The sequence below is a fragment of the Lolium rigidum genome, chromosome 2 (assembly GCF_022539505.1).
Source record: "Lolium rigidum isolate FL_2022 chromosome 2, APGP_CSIRO_Lrig_0.1, whole genome shotgun sequence".
In the NCBI taxonomy this organism is placed as follows: domain Eukaryota; kingdom Viridiplantae; phylum Streptophyta; class Magnoliopsida; order Poales; family Poaceae; genus Lolium; species Lolium rigidum.
Window position 1 is genome coordinate 164,542,356 of NC_061509.1, and position 17,254 is coordinate 164,559,609.

Consider the following 17,254-nt stretch of genomic DNA (forward strand, 5'->3'; position numbering starts at 1 on the left):
CATGTGTCTATTGTTTCATTTACTTTGCTATATATTTCAAGATTATGGCGTAGATAGCTTAATAATTATTTGCATTACTTGCCTCGTATTTGGAGTTCGCCGATGATTAGAATGTTCGGTCACTCGTACACTCGGGGGTGGAGCCAGTGAGCCTTGGTGCGACGGCCACAAGTATCAATCTCTTGTGCATCCTACCTAGCCTCACTGACTCCATCCCTGGATGTTAATATTTGTTTCGACCGACAAAGTATGAGGCACGCTATTTAATTCGTACTACTTGTCTTTTATTTGAGTTCGCACTTCTTAATTGCATTGGCCGATGATTAAAATGTTCGGTCACTTGTACACTCCGGGGTGGGGCCAGTGAGGCTTGGTGTGATGGCCACAAATATCAATCTATTGTGCATCCTACCTAGCCTCACTGACCCCATCCCTGTATGTTATTATTTATTTCGACCAACAAAGTATGAGGCACATGCTATTTAGTTCATACTACTTGTCTCTTATTTGAGTTGGCACTTGTTCATTGCATTGGTACTAACGTTTTACTTGTCTTGTGCATGGAGATGCCGACGACATATGTCGTGTACAAGGGAGGGTTCCTGGAGTCTACGACGGCTCGGGAGGACTCGTCGGAGACAGGTGCACCGCTTCAGCGGCAACAGCTACAAGGGATACCCCACTAGGGTGGAGGCGGAAGGAAGATACGCCCGTTATCTAGCGGGAGAGATGAGGAACATGAGGAGGAACCGGATGAAGACCATGGCCTTCGTGATGATGGTCATCGTGACCATGTTGTTCATGTTCTATGTGATTGTAGTTTAGGTTAGGAGCTACATTGTGAGGTGTATGACGACACATGTGACGACTACCGAGACTTCTAACTTTATGAAACTTAGTCCTTTGGTGTTGCATATGCACATGTGTTGTATGAATCAACATTCCGGAACGAGACTTGTGTATTTGTGTATTGATACCGAAATGATACTTGACTCTCTATGTGCTTCTCATATTGCATGTGCTTGCTGTACAAATATGAACTGTGTTGTAAATATATACTGCTGTCAAATATGTATTCTAATATGCTTGGAAAAAAAGCTGAAAAAAGAATTTTCGAATTTATTGCCGGCGCACCTAAATGAGCTATTGCCGGCGCACGTGGCATGCGCCAGTGCTGGAAGCACTACTGCCGGCGCAGCTGCTGGTGCGCCGGTGGAACTTAGTCCTTTGCCGGCGAATCAGCGATGGCGCGCCGGCAGTATCCCTCCTATCGCCGGCGCACTGCCTGGTGCGCCGGCAGTGGCCAGTTATCACCGGCCCGTTCGGACCGGCGGGCTCATGGTGCGCCGGCAATGGGCCATTTAGGTTCGCCGGCGGTAGGCCTTTCCCTTGTAGTGGTAGAGGCGTCTGCTTCAACATGGGATTCAAGGAGCAGCAGGTGAAGAAGGCATCCGCGGATATTCTTGCATTCGCTGGCGTACGTGTCACCACTCTTCAGCTGTACAACCACATCCGATCGCATTCTGGACTCGAGCGAAGATGGTTGCTGCTTCTACGACGGTGATGAAGAGACAGCGGACGAGTACATGCAGGTACGAAGCCTCATTGAGTTCATGCATAGATCTGAAAGTATATATGTGAACGTCGTCCGCACTAACAATTGTTCCTTGTGGATTGCAGCGCTACCCGAAGCACCATCAGTACGTCGGCACCCCGATCATGAACTACACTCAGATGAAGACGATCTTCACGCCCCGGTTTGTGTGCAAGGCATAGCTGTTCCAGCCTAACTTGCTAGTCAGGGCTATCGACTTCATTGCCAACGAAGCAGAGTATGCCGAGTACCGTAAGCTGCAGCCACCAGAGAGGAGGAGCTGGCTTAGGACCTGGCTCCGGAACCAGTTTCCTGCTTAGTGCTTCTGCTTCCTTCGTCATGATCTGCTGATTTTGGGAGGGGATCCTGTATCCCTCCACTAGCTAGGACTTGCTACAACCCGATCCCTGGTCTGTAATGATGAACTTGTTCGAGGTGGTATATACTAATTTCTCGTGTGATGAACCTGTGATGCATCACGAAGTAGTTGCTTCGCTCATGATGCATCGCCCACTAAGTAGTTGATGTGTATTACCAGCACCTTTTGTGATGAACTGAATCTGATGTGCGCTGTTATTCAGTACTGGGTAACCTCACCACTCTAAGTGAAGGGGTTACCACAATACTCAACTATCTGCAACCAAACAGGTTGTGGGCTGTACGAGTAGGGAAGAAAGTACTGTAAACGGGTAACAAACAATGCGGTCTGGCTTCCCTCTGTGTCGCAGGCTACTAAACGATCTGCCTTTCATGGCCCATGGCCCATTCACGACATACATGGAGGCCTATTTCGCTGACGCAGTGGTGCAAAAAATCAATGCAGGCTACCAAAGGCGCCCCTAGTATCCTCAACATAAACGGCATGCTCGGATGTCTTCCACGAGGACTACTGGACGTGTGGAAAATATGTCACTTTAACTTGTAATAACCCGTTTGATTTGTAAGTAGGCTATTACTACTCTCGCCGTCAAGGTGACCCGGAAGCTGAGTGTGGTTCTCGGCTGTACCCCGCATTACACGGAGTATCCTCATGCTGAGCCACAGAGCTAGTCGTAGGCTAGAGGTAAATATCAGAGACAAAGGCACAACACACTGTAGCATACTGAAATCATATCTGTGTTTCCATGCGCCATATCATCATCAGCAAGCTGTACAGGATAGCAACCAGCGACGACCGCTGGGTAGCGGCCGGTCACAGGCACGTCTAAGTACCGGTGACCCCGGCGACGACCGTAGCATCGATCCGACGGGACTAATCCCGTGCATTCACATCCAGATTTTGACCCTCCCACTCACCCACTGATACAGAGGCAGCGTAATGCAAGATATAGTGGGTTGGGTTTGAAACTCGGGGATCGCACGCGCATAACACGAAAAACCAACCACGACCACACACAACCCGGCCGGAACAACAACGATGAGCTCCACCAGGGTGACAGTTAGCGCCATGTTCTCCGCCATTGTGCTGCTGTGCTTTGCGGCGGCAGCTGTGCAACGAGCTTCGGCTGCTGAGGCTGGAGGTGGTGGCATCTTGCATATCCCTTCCACTGCCGAACTGGCTCTGTCTGGCTGCCCTTCTACATGTGGCGGGTATGCTGGAATCCTCTACCCATTTGGGATAGGACCGGGCTGCTTCCGGCAAGGCTTCGAGCTCACCTGCGACGACAGCGTTAATCCTCCGATGCTCTTTCTGGGCAACAGTACAGTTCAGATCGAGGGCATGTATCCCGGAGACAATACAGTTCAAGCCCCTGGTATCCACTTCAACGTTACCATGATATCAGGTATGTGTTAGAGTATATATCTGTATATTGTAGTTTCCCCATATGTTAGGGGGCTTCCTGCATATTTGCACCTGTACATGTACTATATATTGTGGCCTTTGGCCCCCTGGTAATACAACAAGTATATTCCCTAACATGGTATCAGAGCAAAATTGATCCTTCTGAAAACTTGTTCCCGGCCGTCCCACCGCCGGCTTCTCCCCGACTCGATCGCTCCTCTGCTCCGCGCGTGGCCGCCCCGATCTCGCCCACCGCGTGGCCGCCCCGATCTTCCCCGCGCGTGGCCGATCTCCTCCGGCCCCGCTCTCCGATCGCCCGAATTCCTGGCCCGCCCGCGCGATCCGCTCCCGCGCCGATTCGCTTGCTCTCCGCCCGCCCGTGCGTGGCCGTCGCCTGCTCTTCGCCCGCCAGCGCGTGGCCATCTCTGATCCCGCACCAGGCTGCTTGGCAGCACAAATTTCTTTACGGGAAACTGCTTGGCTGCTCCCGTTCTCCCTGGCTGCTGCCGATCCGCTCTCCTCAGTTCTTCCTGCTTCGTTTTTCTCGATCGATAGAATCGATCTGATCTGATCGGAATTGTTCTGTCTCGTCAAAAAAAAAAAAAAAAAAATCAAAAAAAAAAATAAAAAAAAAAAGTTGTTGTCGGTTGTTGTTATCCGATGTCTTCTTCCGCTGATCCCGCCTTATCTTTGGGCCTCCCTTCGGTACTTGGTATTTGTCCGCTGCCTCCGTGCATGACTGCTAGCTATTCTTCGTCGCCGTTTGCGGCCTCTTCACGCGGCTCTGCCCGCGCTTCACCGACTCCGTCTACGTCGGCTCGCCGCTCTTCACCGACTTTCGCTCCGCTGCCTCCGTGCATGACTGCTAGCTATTCTTCGTCGCCGTTTGCGGCCTCTTCACACGGCTCTGCCCGCGCTTCACCGACTCCGTCTACGTCGGCTCGCCGCTCTTCACCGACTTTCGCGGCCTCTTCCCGCGGCTCTGGCCGTGCTTCGCCGATTTTGTCTCCCTCGGCATGCCGCTCTACATCGACTTTTGCGGCCTCTTTACGCGGCTCTGCCCGCGCTTCGCCGACTTCGTCTATGTCGGCCTGCCGCTCTACATCGACTTTTGCGGCCTCTTCACGCGGCTCTGCCCGCGCTTCGCCGACTTCCTCTATATCGGCATGCCGCTCTACATCGACTTTCGCGGCCTCTTCCCGCGGTTATGGCCGCGCTTCGTCGACTCCGTCTGCGTCGGCATGCCGCTCTACATCGACTTTCGCGGCCTCTTCACGTGGTTATGACCGCGCTTTGCCGACTCTGTCTTCATCGGCGTGTTGCTCTCCGTCACCCCCTTTGGTGGCCTGTGTGTGTGTGGATGATAGCTCCTCGTCGGCACCTGATTGTACTTCGACCTCTCCAGTAGCGCCCCTCTCCGCGCATGAGATAGCACAGCTTCACTGCCTGCTTGATGCTTGGGATTCCAGTTTACGTCAGCAGCCTCGCGGTCCGAGTCTCCGCCCTCGTCCTCATTGCACTTCTCGTGGCAAGGTTGGCCACACTTCCTCCACCTGCTGGACGCGGGATCCCGGTTTACGTCGGCGGTTCCAGGATCGTCGCGAGCCGGCTCTTCAGGATCTTCTGCGGTTGCACTCTCCGATCGGGACATTCTCGGGGTCTTCGTGGTCTGCTCGCTACTCCGGACTCTTCCTCGCCGGGCGCTGCTGGTTCCGTGGTCGGCTCTTCCGGCACTACGCGACCACCACTTTCTACACGGTCGAGTACGTCCCCGTGGTATCCGGATTCGGAGCTTCCTTTCATATGACCTCTGAGTCTTCTATCCTGTCTGCTCTTCGGTCTCTTATTTCTCCCGTCCGTGTTGTCACGGCTGATGGTACCTCTATTCCCGTTTCTAGTACAGGCACCCTTTCTACTCCCTCTTTCTCTCGTCCCCGATGTTTCTCATGTTCCTCGCCTTCGGATGAACCTTTTCTCTGCTAGCCAGCTCACCGATTCTGGTTGTCGCGTCATTCTTGACGCCGAGTCTTGTGCGGTTCGGGATCGTCGCACACAGAGCCCTGGTTGGAGCTGGCCCTCGTAGCCATCGGTCTCCGGGGCTTTGGGAGTTAGGCGGCTTCGTGTTCCTTCCGCTGCCACTTCATCGCGCGGTTCTCCTCCGGTTGTTGCCTCTCGTCACCGGCTCTTTTCAGCGATGGCATCATCGTCTTGGTCACCTTTGTGACTCTCGCCTGTCGTCTTTGGTTCATCGTGGCCTTCGGGGTCCGTCTCTGGAGATGGGTCGTTACCTCTGTCGGGGTTGTAGGTTAGGCAAACAGATTCAGCTTCCCTATCCTACTAGTGTGTCTGTCTCCCAGCGACCGTTCGATTTAGTCCATTCAGATGTTTGGGGTCCGGCTCCCTTCGCTTCGAAAGGGGGCCATCGATACTATATCTTATTCATTGATGATTTTTCACGGTACACATGGGTGTTTTTCATGCACTCTCGTAGTGAGGTGCTCTCTATTTATCAGCGTTTCGCGGCCATGGTCCGCACTCAGTATTCCTCACCCATTCGCGTGTTCCGTGCTGATTCTGCTGGTGAGTATATCTCTCAGCACCTTCGTGGTGTCCTTGCTTGAGGAGGGCACCCTCGCTCAGTTTTCTTGTCCCGGCGCGCATGCTCAAAATGGCGTCGCCGAGCGTAAGCATCGTCATCTTCTTGAGACCACCCGTGCTATGATGATTGCCTCTTCTCTTCCGCCACATTTCTGGGCTGAGGCTGTCGCTACGTCGGCTCACCTTATTAACATTCAGCCTTCCGCTGCTCTACAGGGTGGCATTCCTCTCGAGCGTCTCTCTGGTGTTTCTCCAGACTACTCGACTCTCCGTTCATTTGGTTGCGTTTGCTATGTCCTTCTGCCTCCTCGCGAACGCACCAAACTGACCGCTCAGTCTGTTGAGTGTGTTTTTCTTGGTTACAGTGATGAGCATAAGGGCTATCACTGTTGGGACCCCGTTGGTCGTCGGATGCGCATCTCTCGTGACGTCACATTTGATGAGACGCGTCCCTTCTATCCTCGCCCCACCTCGGGTACTTACCCGGTGGATGATATCTCTTTTCTTCTTTTTCCGGATGCACCCCCTGCTGTCCCTCCTCCCCTCCCTCCTACTTCTGATGCGACCCCTTCGACGCCATCCTCTCGTTCGTCTAGTCCACCTAGTACTCCTCGTTCTCCGGCTTCGGCTCCTTCCGATTCTGTCCCTTCTTCCTCTTCTTCTGATGACTTGTCTTCTGCAGATGACCTTCCCCCTTCTCGGCCTGTTCGTCAGCGTCGTGCTCCAGTTCGTTACTCTCCTAGTCAGTATGGTCTCTCTGTCGTTTCCGAGCCGACTTCTTATCGGGATGCCGAGCGTCATCCTGAATGGCAGCTTGCCATGGCTGAGGAGATCGCTGCGCTTGAGCGCACTGGCACTTGGGATCTTGTTTCTCCCCCTTCAGTGTTCGTCCCATCACGTGTAAGTGGGTCTATAAAATTAAGACTCGCTCCGATGGATCTCTTGAGCGCTATAAAGCGCGTCTTGTGGCTCGTGGTTTTCAGCGGGAGCACGGCCGTGACTATGATGAGACTTTTGCCCCTGTGGCTCATATGACTACTTGTGCGTACCCTTCTTGCTTGTTGCCTCCGTTCGCCGCTGGTCCGTCTCCCGACTTGATGTTCAGAATGCTTTTCTTAATGGCGAGTTGAGTGAGGAGGTTTACATGCAGCCTCCTCACGGGTATTCCGTTCCCGATGGGAAGGTTTGTCGTCTTCGACGTTCTCTCTATGGTCTCAAACAGGCCCCTCGTGCCTGGTTTGAGCGCTTTGCCTCTGTGGTGACTGCGGCTGGTTTCTCTCCTAGTCTTCATGATCCAGCACTTTTCGTTCACACTTCTCCTCGTGGACGCACCCTTCTCCTTCTCTATGTTGATGATATGATCATTACTGGTGATGATCCTGAGTATATTGCCTTTGTAAAGGCTCGTCTTCGTGATCAGTTTCTCATGACTGATCTTGGTCCTCTTCGCTATTTTCTTGGGATTGAGGTTTCCTCCACTTCTGATGGCTTTTCTATCTCTCAGGAGAAGTACATTCAGGATCTTCTTGCTCGTGCTGCTCTTGGGGATGAGCGCACGGTTGATACTCCTATGGAGCTTAATGTTAAGCTTCGTCCTACTGATGGTGATCCTCTTCCTGATCCCACACGTTATCGTCATCTTGTTGGGAGTCTTGTTTATCTTGCTGTCACTCGTCCTGATATTTCTTATCCTGTTCATATTCGAGTCGGTTTGTCTCAGCTCCTACCACTGTTCACTACAGTCATCTCCTCCGTGTTCTTCGTTACCTTCGTGGCACGATCACTCGTCGCCTTTTCTTTCCTCGTTCTAGCTCTCTCCAGCTCCTGTGCTACTCGGATGCTACGTGGGCGAGTGATCCTACGGATCGTCGTTCACTTTCTGCTTACTGTGTGTTTCTTGGTGGTTCGCTTGTTGCTTGGAAGACGAAGAAACAGGTAGCGGTTTCTCGTTCGAGTGTTGAGGCTGAGCTGCGGGCTATGGCCTTGTTGATTGCTTGAGGTGACCTGGTTACGGTGGTTGCTTGCAGATTTTGGGGTCTCTGTTACGACACCCACTCCACTTTTGTCCGACAGATACAGGTGCTATCGTATTGCACGTGATCCGGTCAAGCATGAGCTGACCAAGCATATTGGTGTTGATGCTTTTTATACACGTGCTCGAGGTGCGGGATGAGGTTGTTGCGGTTCATTATGTGCCTTCAGATTTGCAGTTGGCGGATTTCTTTACAAAGGCACAAACTCGAGCGCAGCATGACTTTTTACTCTCCAAACTCAGTGTTGTGGATCCACCATGAGTTTGCGGGGGGTGTTAGAGTATATATCTGTATATTGTAGTTTCCCCATATGTTAGGGGGCTTCCTGCATATTTGCACCTGTACATGTACTATATATTGTGGCCTTTGGCCCCCTGGTAATACAACAAGTATATTCCCTAACAGTATGGACACCTATAACATGTCATGGGAGGCCCCTGTGAAAGGTGTTACGGTCAGTGGAAGATCGAGCTTTTTGCATGTTGTTGGCTGCGGCGTGGGTGCCTACTTGTTCGGCAATGACACGAAGGATCCCATCGGTTCCTGCATGAGTATTTGCATAGATGACAAAGAGGCTATGAAGAAAGCAAATGAAGATCAGTCGGGTGAAGGTCCTGGGATGGGCTCCTGTTCCATCCGTTTGGGGCAGGACGTGCGAGCCTTTGGCTTCATGGTTGGCCGCCTCAATGGTGGCATCTCGGCACCATCAGGTGATGTGCTCTCTACTGTAAAAGTTTTCCTGGCAGAAGGTTACAGTTTCGATACAAGTGACATCTACTCAAGTCAGATAGACGAAAGCCATATCGAAGGGGCATCATTTAAGATAGCCATCACTGACCAGCCGAGTTGTGAAATTGCACAGAAGAACATGGCAACATATGCTTGTGGCTATAACAGCGATTGTCAGAATCTGTCTTCTGGAGGATACTCCTGTTCGTGCCCCAGCGGCAATGCGCCGCAAGAAGGCAATCCTTACATTATGGAAGGTTGCAATCAAGGTTTGAGACTGTTCTTTTCTCTACTGAGTAAATGTCACATAAGATCAAATTCTAAGCACAAAACCAATCTCAAGTATGGATATATGCTGTTAAGGTATATGAGTGATTATGGGAAGGTATTGCGTTTCTTCGCAACCATTGCATGAAAAATTATGAAATTGTGTTGAACGTTTCAGATGACTCAAACCATAAGCATCATCATAACTATTGTTTTGTTAGATGCTTGTTTTCTATAGAGATATTTAGATCATATGTGCATGCATATTATACATCTAGTCTATTCTAGATAACACATGGATTTTTTTGTTTACATATGCACTTACTATTAATTAATTCATGTGTCATTCCACCTTGAGCAGGTTACAATCCCGTTCCTAAAGCTGGCTGCAAGAGATTATGCGGCAACATGAGCATTCCCTTCCCTTTCGGGCTCGAAAAGGGTTGCTATGCTCTTAACAAGTTTCGACTTAATTGTACATCAGAAAACATCACAATGCTTGATCGGGGAGTTGAATACATTGTGGCCAATGTTTCAGTGAATGAGGGATATCTGAGTGTTCGAGACACGCAAAACAATTCAAACTACAACGATGAACAAGTCACAATCGGTACTTCTACCGTCGACGGATATCCGGCAGAACAAGACATCCCTCTGGCCGATCTTCTATATTTATCTGAAGAATTTTATATGAAGATGTGGTGGTCTGTCGAGAATTTAACATGCTTGGTAGCTATGAGCAAGCATAGAAGGGGTATGTAGTATGTACGCATGTCGGAGTGTCAATAGCACTTGCGTCAGTGTCACGTATGGCCATGGGAATACAATATTGCAACTCGGCTATCGGTGCGAGTGCTCTCAAGGCTTTGAAGGAAATCCATACACGTCAGATGGCTGCAGAGGTAAAAACACTTAGGTCTTTCATAACAATTTGTCATCAACCACACACACATGATTTCTCCTAGTGCATGAAATGGTTGGATAAAACATTAACTGCGAAACATGTAACATGATTCATGTCAACAATTCCTTAATCATCTTGATCGAGCGACTTGATTCCCTTTTTTATTTTCGAGATGAATGTAGCAATGAACTTTTTTTTTAATTACATGATCTAGCCAAAACCTAGTCCAAGCAGGATACAGAAAACCCAGTCCTCAAGTCATACCCATACACCATGGCTTGACTGAGCTGTGTGCATAACATGATGCAGATGCCATGAGGATGATCTTTTCATCATCTAAGAAGATATATCGTTGGTCTATGACTCTAGCGCACACTTAACTAGCATCCACCTAATCCATAAATATGCCAAAATAGGGCTTAACGAGGATCTTCCTTGAGCTTTTTCCCCCCTTTACTAACCTTAAATACCTTCTCTGTGTGCGTGCTCAATCTTATAGTACAAATATTGTGTCTTGTATATGACGTTTTATAGAATGCGTGCATGCAAACTGACAAAACTTTCGTAGTATACACAATATTGTGTAGATTTCGCCTCAAGTAATAATATCAACATATATGACATCAGACATTTATTTGCATACAAATGTTAGTATTTGGTAACATGCACTTAGAAACGATAATTAAACGTACGTGTAGGATGGGTGCTAGACCAAGTGTACCATGGCATTGTTTTCATCCTGCTTACCATTTATTTTTGGGTATCATTGGGTGCTTACTTACTTACTACTTATAGATGTCAACGAGTGTTTGCTGATAAATATTTGCAACGGAACATGTCAAAATTATCCTGGAGGTTATAAATGCAGCAGGTGCACTCACGGAAAAGAGTTTGATCCACTAAAAGGAAGATGTGTCACATCAGCTAAGAGACGCAACCTTCTTCTAGGTAAATTCAAGCAAAATTTAAGCACCTAGGTACAACAGCAACTTTCAAAATGTGCAACTCTTTGACAACAACTACATGATGTATAGGTATCGCAATTGGAATTGGTTCTGGCTTTGGTTCCATACTTCTTGGGATAGGTATAACCATACTCACCAGGAATTGGAAAAGAGGCATACAAAAGAGAATTCGAAGAACACACTTCAAGAAAAATCAAGGCCTTCTATTGGAACAACTAATATTAGATGAAACTGCCACAGATAAAACAAAGATATTCTCCTTGGAGGAATTAGATAAAGCAACCAACAACTTCGACGCCAGCCGTGTTCTTGGTTGTGGAGGACATGGCACAGTTTACAAAGGGATCCTATCCGATCAACGCGTGGTGGCAATTAAGAAGTCCAAGCTAGTGGAGCAAACTGAGATTGACCAGTTTATTAACGAGGTTGCAATCCTATCCCAAATCATTCATCGGAATGTGGTGAAACTTTTTGGTTGTTGTCTTGAAACAGAGGTGCCTTTGCTGGTCTACGAGTTCATATCCAATGGCACACTACATGATCTTCTTCACATTGACGTAAATGCTAAATGCTTGCTTTCGTGGGATGATTGCATTAGGATTGCAGTAGAAACTGCAGGTGCTCTTGCATATCTGCACTCAGCTGCTGCAATACCAATTTTTCATAGAGATGTCAAATCTGCCAATATACTCCTAGATGACAACTTTACTACCAAGGTTTCTGACTTTGGTGCTTCGAGATCTTTATCACTTGATGAAACACATGTAGTAACCATTGTACAAGGCACATTTGGTTACTTAGATCCCGAGTACTACCACACTGGTCAACTGAACGAGAAGAGTGATGTTTATAGTTTTGGAGTTATACTAGTGGAGCTTCTGATAAGAAAGAAGCCCATCTTTCTTAATGACCAAGGTAGAAAAGAAAGCTTGGCTCATTACTTTGTGGAAGGACTTCAACAAGGAGTTCTAATGGAAATCATGGATCCCCAAGTTATCGAAGAAGCGAAGCAGAATGAAATTGATGATATGGCCTCTATCGCAGCAGCATGTTTGAAGACTAAAGGAAGAGAAAGGCCTACCATGAAAGAGGTAGAAATGAAGTTGCAAATCCTTAGAACTACAAGATTAAGGAGCCAAACTTCCCCCAAAAATGACACAGAGATTGAGTCATCTTGGTGTCCAAATGCCAGCAGCTCTGATGCACAGGGCAACATTATCAATAATGTTGGTTTAACAGTTGCAGGCATCTCTGAAAGGTATAGTCTGGAGCAAGAGTTTATGTCTTCAGCCAGTTTGCCACGATAGCACGCATAACATCACATCTGGGTCAGTTACCCTATAATTTTATAGAAAAAAATAGGTAATGTATGAGGTCCATTTATACGAGAGTATATGTAATGTAAATTTCCATATTATATTTGTAGCTTATTTCAGGTGTATAATTTTTAATAAGATGACAACTCGTCAGTTTTAAAGCTATGGTTGTGAAAATAAGGTATTTTACAATGTTGCCAACAAAGAGATTACTCATTCCTATCAGCGGCAGCATGTGCAAGCGAGAGGGACCGCCGCCTCCAACCTGAATTATTTTGCTTAATTAAGTAAGATTCAGGTGAGTAGAGACAGTAGGGTATATGCTCGTGCATCTTTCCTGTCTCCACACACACAAAAGAAGTTGCTCTGGCCATTCTCGTCTAGCTTCACCACTCCTCATTTTCGGCTTTCACATTATAGGTTCCCGGATCTAATTTAGTGATTCATGGTATTCTTATTTAACTCCACAACATAAGAACTCCGTGTCGCCGCAGTTTTACATAGCAGGTCCGGACCTTATGGCGCCGTGACCTTATCTGGAACGGTTGATTCGGCTGGAGATTCCCACGTAGCGTTGACCTCACTCAGCGTATGTGTACAGAAGCTAGGAACCTCACATGTATAAACACTGTGCCCCTGTACAGCCGGTGGGTGGATGGTACTTGTCTGCCCCCACGTCAGGTACTCCTCTCGTCCTCTCCGATACGACTTTGCAGCAAGGAGTACCACCCGTGGGCCTACATTTATCTTTCCAGCCTTACTTTTTTTGCTGGCTTCTGCTGCATTTTCAGCTCGATTCGTCTCGAATTCGATTTTTTCGTCTGAATAAAAACTGCTCGTCTCCTTTTTTAGAACGTAATACAACTAAAATGGCCGTAATCGTAAAAAGTTCTTTGAAGCATCGGCATAGTAACCAACAGCTTTGGTATTAAGTTCTGTGTTGATGTGCAGAACAGGCTAGTCTGAACTCCGTTCATCTGTAAGTGTCACTGTGTTTGCTGTCGAAACTGCAACTCAATGTCTGAAATCCGTTCCCTGATCTTCTGGGTTGCATCTCTCTTACTTTTTCTGTTGGAACCATTGTCTTATTTCTAGAAAAACTCAGTTTCAGTATGCATTGTTGGTATATGTTTTACAGTTGTTAAATATAAATCTTTCAACCTTTCAGGTATAAAGACATTCAGGACACATTGTTGCATCCTCCTGGTGTGCACCCACTTTTGTATTTATTGTGTCTTAACAATAAGCTACGTAGCTGTCTATTGTATTAGTAACGACTGACGTTTTTGTTTATCTCGTGCCGCTATAACAAAGAAAAAATTATCCATTCTCGTGCTGAAATATATCTCAAAAGTACTCGTCAGTTATGTACCAAATGCACATAAACTGTCCATGTTTCGATGCCAGTTGCAGTTCAGGCACGCCAACATGACTAGTTTCGTTCAATCTCATACACTGTTTATTTTAGACAGCAGAAATCCACGTCCAATGAACGATGGAGCACGATGAAAAATCTCGAAACCATTTATTGCTGTTAACCTTGCTAATGAAACTCTGTAGTTGATCTGTAAAACAGACCCGTACACCCAGACCCATACACTAGGGATTTTTCCACATCAACAAATCCATCACCCAGAAATATATATTTCACCATATCAGTAAACAGACTATCGTTCAAAATGTTGTGCCTCATGATTCAGAGATTTTACAGAGTCAATGCAGTGTACCCTCATTGCGAAAAATCACTTCCCAGTACAGGTTCATGCATCGGGAGAATTATGTGTGCTAAAGCTTATTGGCACATAATATGCGGTGCCAAGATTTAATTCAAACTAAAAGCTTTAGTTTAGAATTACTACTGAATCTGACAATCGTGATAGGCCTATGGTCTCCATGGCAGCTAAACGAACTGAACCTTTGACAAATTTTGTACTTTGATAGTATAATTCCATGAAAGCCATCAATCCTGTATCACCGTCATGTATCATCTGCATCCGATCTCATTAAGACCCACTGTGAATCACCATCCAGGTACTTAACAAACTATAGGTTAGGATCGTTTTGATAGTGTGCGAGGATACATTTGACATCAAGGTAAACATCCGGTGTACTACCGCAGACCAATCATAGTCTTTCGGTATGCATGACCCGGATACTTACCTTGCTGTCAAAAGGTATCCTCGCACAGTATAAAAACAATCGGCCATTCCTACAGCTACATGTTGCGCTAGTAACCATTCGGTATGCAATGTATCCTCGCCCCTTCCCCCCCCCCCCGACCGAGTCACGAGAGTAGCCGTTCGATATGCATGACCCGGATGCTTACCTTGTTGTCAAAGGTATCCTCTCACACCATCAAAACGATCCTATAGTAACCACTTCCGTCCATTCGTATCTTTGCATGCAAAAAAAAGTAACTGAAACCCTCCGCAATAACAAAGCGGTCGACGCTTGACACATAGTAACACTTCGGTTGCTAGTAACGTTTCGATACGAATGCCCCCGGATGCTATCCTTGCCGTCAAGGTATCCTCGCACGCTCTGAAAGCGATCCTACCCGATGTACTATCGCCGTCTGATCATCGTCGTTCGATATGCATGATACGTATGCTTACCTTGCTGTCAAAAAAGGTATCCTCGCAATGTATCCTCGCCCCCCCCCCCCCCCCGACCGAGTCACGAGAGTAGCCGTTCGATATGCATGACCCGACAGTTTACCTTGTTGTCAAAGGTATCATTGCACACTATCAAAATGATCCTAACATATGTATTATTCCTCGTGCACATGGTATCATTGTGGATGATCTATAGTAACCACTTTTGTCCATTCGTATCTTTGCATGCAACCATACGATGCGAATGCCACCGGATGATATCCTTGTTTCCAAGGTATCCTCGCACACTCTGAAAACGATCCTATCTGATGTACTATCGCAGACCAATCATAGTCTTTTGGAATGCATGACCCGGATACTTATCTTGCTCTCAAAAGGTATCCTCGCACACTATCAAAACAATCGGCCATTCCTACAGCTACATGTTGCGCTATGCAATGTATCCTCGCTCCCCGACCGAGTCACGAGAGTAGCTGTTCGATATGCATGACCCGGATGCTTACCTTGTTGTCAAAGGTATGCTCGCACACCATCAAAACGGATCCCATCGTGCGCGTGATATCGTCGCGGGTCATCTATAGTAACCACTTCCGTCCATTCGTATCTTTGCATGCACCAAAAGTAACCGAAACTCTCCACAATAACAAAGTGAACGACGATTGACACATAGTAACACTTCGGTTGCTAGTAACCTTTCGATACGAATGCCCCCGGATGCTATCCTTGCTGTCAAGGTATCCTCCCACACTCTGAAAGTGATCCTACCCGACGTACTATCGCCGACCGATCGTCGTCGTTCGATATGCATGATCCGGATGATTACCTTGCTGTCAAAAGGTATCCTCACACACTATCAAAATGATCCTATCCGATGTACTATTCCTCGTGCACGTGGTATCGTCGCGGTCATCTATAGTAACCACTTCAGTCCATTGGTATCTTTGCATGGAACAGAACGAACCAAAACCCTACGCGATAACAAAATAACCGATCGTCACGGGTCATGTCTAATATCCACTTCTATCCATTCGTATCATTGCGTGCAACAAAATTAACCGAAACCCTACGCAATAACAAAGTGATCCGACACTTGACAGATAGTAATCCTTCGGTTGCTAGTAACCATTCGTACCGGTCATCTATAGTAACCACTTCTGCCCATTCGTATCTTTGCATGCAACAGAATGAACCGAAACCCTACGCGATAACAAAGTAACCGATCGTCACGGGTCATCTATAGTAACCACTTCTGTCCATTGCTATCTTTGCATGGAACAAAAGTAACCGAAACTCTACGCAGTAACAAAGTGATTCGACGCTTCACACATAGTATCACTTCGAGTCCTCGAAACCATTCGTTACAACTGCCCCGGATGCTATCCTTGCTGTCAAGGTATCCTCGCACACTCTGAAAACGATCCTATCCGATGTACTATCGCCCGCCGATCAAGCCACGAAAGCAGGGTATACATGACCCCGGATGCTTTCATTGCACGCAGGGTATCCTCGCACCACGTCAAAGGGATCCTATAAGACGGATAGTTGCGTCCATTGCCTATACTTAACTTCGTATCGGTATGCCCATTGTATCTTTGCGCCTCACCTAGAGTAACTTTTATCGGCCATTTATAAAGCCAGATGTTGCGCTAGTAACCATTCGATATGCAATTTATCCTCGCCCATTGACCGAGTCACGAAAGTAGCCATTCGATATGCATGGCCCGGATGTTTACCTTGATGTCAAATGTATCCTCGCACACTGTCAAAACGATCCTAACCTATGTACTATTCCTCGTGCACGTGGTATCGTCACAGGTGATCTATAGTAACCACTTTTGTCCATTCGTATCTTTGCATGCAACCATACGATACGAAATCCCCCCGGATGATATCCTTGTTGTCAAGGTATCCTCGCACACTCTGAAAACAAACCTATCCGGTGTAGTACCGCAGACCAATCATAGTCTTTCGGTATGCATGACCCGGATACTTACCTTGCTGTCAAAAGGTTTCCTCGCACACTATAAAAACAATCGGCCATTCCTACAGCTACATGTTGCGCTAGTAACCATTCGGTATGCAATGTATCCTCACCCCCCCCCCCGACCGAGTCACAAGAGTAGCCGTTCGATATGCATGACCCGGATGCTTACCTTGTTGTCAAAGGTATCCTCGCACACCATCAAAACGATCCTATCAGATGCACTATTCCCTCGTGCACGTGATATCGTCGCGGGTCGTCTATAGTAACCACTTCTGTCCATTCGTATCTTTGCATGCAACAAAAGTAACTGAAACCATCCGCAATAACAAAGTGATTGACGCTTGACACATAGTAACACTTAAGTTTGCTAGTAACCTTTCGATACGAATGCCCCCAGATGCTATCCTTGCCATAAAGGTATCCTCGCACACTCTGAAAGCGAACCTACCCGATGTACTATTGCCAT

At 47.4% G+C, this 17,254-nt stretch overlaps 1 pseudogene; it reads left to right on the top strand.

Moving 5' to 3' along the window:
* Positions 1–2,993: 2,993 nt before the first annotated feature.
* On the top strand, positions 2,994–12,180 carry LOC124692547 (annotated as a pseudogene).
* Positions 12,181–17,254: the final 5,074 nt, after the last annotated feature.